Below are 6,000 nucleotides of genomic sequence, written 5' to 3' on the forward strand. Positions count from 1 at the left end.
CAAGCACGCGCGCGGGGACGGAGTGTGTGGGGGGGGTGGGGGTAAGTTGGCGCGCGTCTCGGCCATGACTGCGCGTGGCTGTAAGCGCGGCTGAGCGCATACGCAGCCGCGCACCCTGCTCTAGAGGTAATCTGGGGTGCGATCTTGTACGCGTTCCAAAATAGAACGGAGGCGGCCCGTTCCACCGAGCCGCACACGGTTGGTCAGTTTGAACGGTGAAGAACGCCATGACGTCAATTGTGAAGTGATATCTGCTGTCAATCATTCTGTGTTGTCTGCTATCGGACAAACGCAACGGAACGGACCGCCAATTTCACGACGGAAAGAACGGACCGCCTCCGTTCGAGTTTGGAACGCGTACAAGATCGCACCCCTGCTGCGTGTGGAAAGAGCGGGCATGTCAAGACGGCGTGGCATCATGTAAGCTGTTTTCCCGCACGTTTAGTATTGAAGGTTGCGCAATCTCGAGTTTTGATGACCCGTTTTGGAACGAGAAGCAGACGAAGCATTCGCTCCCAGCTGCCGGCGCTTTTCATGATAGCGCCGTCGCAGTGCGACCGGGCTACGCTTTGGGGGCGGAGTGCACGCGAAAGCATGGCGTCACTTAATTCGTACCGCTGATGTGAAGATATCAACGTGGCATGAAACCGTATCATTCATCGCTGACTCCTATATTCGTCAAAATAAAATGTTTTCTCATTCAATCTTGCTTTTTTTTATTGCCCAATAATTCGGAAAATTGCATGGCCCCTTTCCGTGCAACAAAAATCGATCGGCGACTGTACTCATTTGCATAAGAGATCGAATTTCAATACAAGGGAATTTTTATATAACAAAGCGAATTGCCGATTTTACCTACTTTGTTATATCAAGGTTTAAGTGTATAACGAAATTTCCTGTTTCTACACGGGGGTGGCAATGTGGGCTCGTTCGTTGATCATCATGGAACGACATGGACAATAGCGCAGCAAAAACAAGAACACAAGAAGAAATGAAACACAGACACAAGCGCCTAATTATGTCTGTGTTTTGCTTTTTCTTGTGTCCTTGTTTTCGTTGCATTACACTACATGACATTCAATACTTTCACTGTCACATTCTTGATCTGAAAACCTAGACTCAACTAATATCTTGCCTGATTTGCTATAATTAAAAAGGAAAATGTGGGTATAGTAGGTCTAATTGAGTTCTGGTGATTTTAGTATGTCACTGACATATAGCTTTTAAGAATGTTTAATCGTTTCTTCCGTTAAGGCTGAGTACATGCTCAACTGCTACAATAAGTGTGAACGTAGGCAAAAACGACATTTTTGGCTCTTGCATCAATTTTATGGCATGTTGCGTGATCTAATCAAGTGGTTTCAATTTGACGAAGTTCTCGATTTAACAAAATAAAACCTCACATCCCAATAAAATTTATTAACTAGACTTACTGTACTTTATAACCAAAGTACTGTATAACTGTAAGCAGCTACAGCCGCCATGAGTGGCAAGCAGAATTGAAATGAAATTGCTTTAGTCGAAACACGCCGAGCGCTGCTGCTAAAGTACGCGCCACATGCATTGGGCAACTGCGGGAACCGCGGTACCACACGCAGTTATTCAAGGCAGCACATAAAAGTGCCGCGGACTCAAATTGCATGGTTAGTAAATGCATTCGGAATTAACTAGTTTCGATTACTCAATTAATATATCAGCCACACACTCGCATAGCACGGCCACGTGGCAAACGCGGCTATGCGAACGCTTCACTATGCACGGATCGGCTGGTTGCAATATTGGGGCACTCTATGGGTGCATGTTTAAAGCACAGCGTTTTTTGCCTATCGCGTGATCATTGCGGGTGCTCCATGGCTGAGTGTATTGCATGGTACAGAATTGGCCCCAGTATCAAAAGTACACAGGTAGGGTGGTCCGTGTAGATGAAGCGTGAACGCGAGCTCAACATAACCACATCGTCATTATTCTGTAGCGATTATTTTTGCGAAAGCGTCAAATGGCCCATTGAGCAAAAAAGCCGGCGTCTGTCGTCTCAGCGAAACAGCGCCTCAAATCCCATTGGCTGCGACCACGTCACGAGCACCTCGACGAAACAGAGCGGGTGAAAGGGTACACCTGCTGTCGCACCAGGTGTTGCGTGAGGGGAGAGGGCGTCGCCGCCACGCCACGTCATCCTTGCTCTCGCAAGCCGCCGCCCGGTCCGTATCTCCCCCCTCCACTGGGCTTAGCTGCTGCGCGTGCCTGCCGGCCTTGGTGGCCACTGCTCTTTCCTGGTCTCTGGTCATGCGCAGCACGTCGGTGGCATGCGGTGTTGGCACCGCAGGCTGCTGCTGCTTGCTAGCTCGGGCCCAATGTAGCTCTAGGGTGCATCACTTGCAGCGTAAAACTCGAAGGACTGCTCAGCGGCGTTCAATTGTGCGTTAATGCTTTCACAATCACAACTCAGATAAGACATGCTTAGCTGTCCTCATATGTTTTTCTTTAGTTGCCAAGTGGACGCATCATTGTTCACCATTCACAGTCTTCAATCTGTCATCATCATTGCATTGTCATTTCAAATTAGTTGCAATATCACGCCGTAGGATGCTGCCGCCTTCACGCTGTGTAGTAGATGCGCAGTCATTGCCATGCATGCACTCATCACGCAAAGTCGTTATGCCTCAATCGTGATATGACTCTAGTAGGCGGTGGACAGCTTGCGCTCAGTGGCACAAGAGCGGAGGAGGTCGTCGACAACTCGAGACAAGAATGAGCAGCTGCGGTCTGTAATAACTGTCAAGGTGCACCGTGGTGGAGAATGATGTCGTGGAGGAGAAAATCGACGACGTCTGTTGCACAGCTAGTCGGCAACGCCTTTGTTATCGCGTAGCGTGTCGTGTAATCAGTAGCGACGGCAATCGACTTGTTAACTCTAGTCGTCGTCGGAAAAGTGCCAGGCAAGTCAAGGCCTAAGCGAGAGAACGGTTCAGAGGGAACTTCAACTGGATGGAGTCGTCCGACAGGTGGTAGGGGAGGTTTCTTCCGGCGCTGACACAATTCGCAAGTTGCGACATAACAGTGCACAAAGCAGTAGAGACCCGGCCAAGAAGAACCGGCGTCGTACGTGGTCGTATGTACGCAAAACTCCAAAGTGTCCCGCCGTCGGTGCATCATGAAGTTGTTAAAAGAGCAATGGATTGCAGATGACGAGGAAGGACAAGGAGCAACTCAGGGCCATCAGCGTTGATATTGCGGTGGTAGAGGATGCCGTTGTGCAGCACGAACATGCGGCATGTGCTGTCAGTGCTGCCGGAGTGACTGCGCTCCAGCGATGATGTACTGTAAGGATTCGTCGCATTGTTGCTCGGCGCGCATGTCAGTCATGTCAGCGAAAGCCATCACGCAGGTCACCGGATCATGCGCAGACGGAGCAGGTGGATCCACGGGGTGACGAGAGGCAGTCAGTGTCCTTGTGGTGGCATACAGTCTTGTAATTGACAATAAATGAAAATTCCTGGAGCCACAAAGCCCAGCGACCAAGCCATCCTGTTGGGTCCCGGAGGGAAGACAGCCGGCAGAGTGCGTGGTGGTCTGTAACGACCGAAAATGTACGGCCGTACAAATATAGCCGGAACTTGACGAGAGCCCAAACTAAAGCGAAGCACTCCCACTCGGTGATGGTGCAATTTCTCTTGGCAGGTGACAGCAGGTGGCTGGCGTAAGCTACCACGCACTCGGTACCATTATGTTATTGATCGAGAACAGCGCTGATGCCATGGCCGCTTGCGCCAGTGTGGACTTCGGTCGGTGCAGATGGATCAAAGTGGGCAAGCATGGAGGGGTGGTCAGAAACCCGATGAGAGCGGCAAATGCATGAGCCTGCACCGGGCTCCATGAGAATGGCGTGTTCTTCTCTAGAAGATCTGTCAAAGTCCTAGCAATGTTGGCAGTTTTTGACGAAACGGCGAAAGTAAGAACACAGGCTGACGAAGCAGCGCACGTCAGAAGCAGAATGTGGCACAGATAAACTGCGTATGGCACGAACTTTTTCTGAATCTGGTTGGACACCGGATGCATCAATGAGGTGTCCCAACACGGTAATCTGACGGCGCCCAAATTGACACTTCGTGGAGTTCAGTTGGAGGCCGGCTTTTCAGAAGGCAGCTAGTTGGGTAAGGCGGCTGCCGAACATGGGAGAAAAGCAAAAGCTTCGTCAAGATAACAAAGACAGGTGGTCCATTTGTAGCCTCACAGAAGAGAGTCCATCACACGTTCAAATGTCGCAGGAGCATTGCATAGGCCAAAGGGCATGACTTTGAACTGATATAAGCCATTCGGCGTGATGAAGGCCATCTTTTCCAACCATTTCATCAACGGAAATCTGCCAGTAGCTGGATCGAAGATTGATGGACGATAAGTATTTAGCTCTGTGCAAGCAGTCCAAGGCGTCATCGATGCATGGTAGTGGGTAGACGTCTTTTCGCGTGATCTCATTTAAGTGGCAATAATCGACGCAAAAATGCCAGGCACCATATTTCTTTTTTGACACAGACAACAGGCGAAGCCGGGCTGGCTGATGCTCGATGACCCCTTTGCAGAGCATTTTGTCCACCCCTGATTGGACGACTCGACGTTCAGCATACGATGCACGATAGGGACATCGACAAATAGGATTTGTGTCTCCAGTGTTTATACGGTAGAGAACAACAGATGTTCGGCCTAAAGGCCTGTCGCCGAAATTAAAGATGCCACTGTATGATTCAAGCAGGAGACGTATGTCCCTGGCCTGTGCAGAGGTGAGGTTAAGTGCAATCAATTTCGTAAAGTCATCCGTTAAGGAACCAGAGCTGGGAGCTGCAATTGGCACTAATAAACCACTCTCAGAATTCAGACTCTCAATATCGAATTCAGAACTAGAAACACTGCACAAGAACATGGTGGCCGGGATCATTTGAGGGCACAGGCTGAAATTCACAAGCGGTAAAACGATGTCGATATTAGTAACAGTGACCAGTGTATGCGGAACAATAACGTTCCGTTCAAAAGCACATCGATGATGGGGCAAAGCACATATTCACCATCAGGAACCGGTGGCTGGGCGGTTAAAGTGACGTAACTGCCTCGGGTGACAGACGCACATCGTGAAGTGAGCACAAGTGCGGTGGGGTGGTGCTCGGAGCATCGGCGAGTTGAGGCAGTTCTAACTGAAGAACGCTGGTCGCGCAGTCGATGAGAGCTGAGAGAGTGAATAAAAAGTCAAATCCAAGGATAACGTCGTGAGGGCAGATGTTGATCACAGCAAAGAGAACAGAAGTAGGGCGGCCAGCTATACTTGCAGTACACATTCCAAGAACAACCAGCATGCTACCGTCAGCCATATGAAGCACTCAGGCAGCTGCTGGGGTGAGGACCTTCTTTAAACGTCTACGCAGGCTAGCACTCATCACAGATATGTGGCCTCCACAGTCAACGAGTGCTTGGACAGCTACGCTGTCTATTTTAACGCCACTTACACTTCTCCTTGTGGGCATAGACGGAGGATTAGCTGCAGCATTAGGCAATGCAGCACCACCTCCGAGGGCTGCATTTCTTAGTTTTACGAACGGGTGCAGCCAGACGCCACAGGGGATGAAAGGCGACGTGGCTGCAGCGAACAGGAAGATGGGCGACGTGTTTGCGGTGAACGAGACTGGTGTCTGTGCGGCGACGGTGAGCGACTGTACCACATGTTCCTAGCAGAGTTGGCGCTGTTATATTCGGCGGTGGGCGAAACATTGCAGGCATTTTCATCAAAACGGCTCAGGTTGGTCGGCGTGCGAAGTGTTGAGGGCCACGAGTTGTGACAGAATCAGGCGACATGACCAAGGCGGCGGCAGGTGAAACATATCGGCTGGTCGTCCGCAGTTCTCCGCTCAGTTGGGTTGCGATAACGCGGAGAGAAGCGTCGGGGTGGAGCAAAAATAGTAGAAGGGCGTTTGCTAGCTCTGGGATTGGCAACAGCACAGACAGAACATAAACTAA

The sequence above is a fragment of the Dermacentor albipictus genome, unplaced genomic scaffold, assembly GCF_038994185.2.
Source record: "Dermacentor albipictus isolate Rhodes 1998 colony unplaced genomic scaffold, USDA_Dalb.pri_finalv2 scaffold_13, whole genome shotgun sequence".
NCBI classification, from domain to species: Eukaryota; Metazoa; Arthropoda; class Arachnida; order Ixodida; family Ixodidae; genus Dermacentor; species Dermacentor albipictus.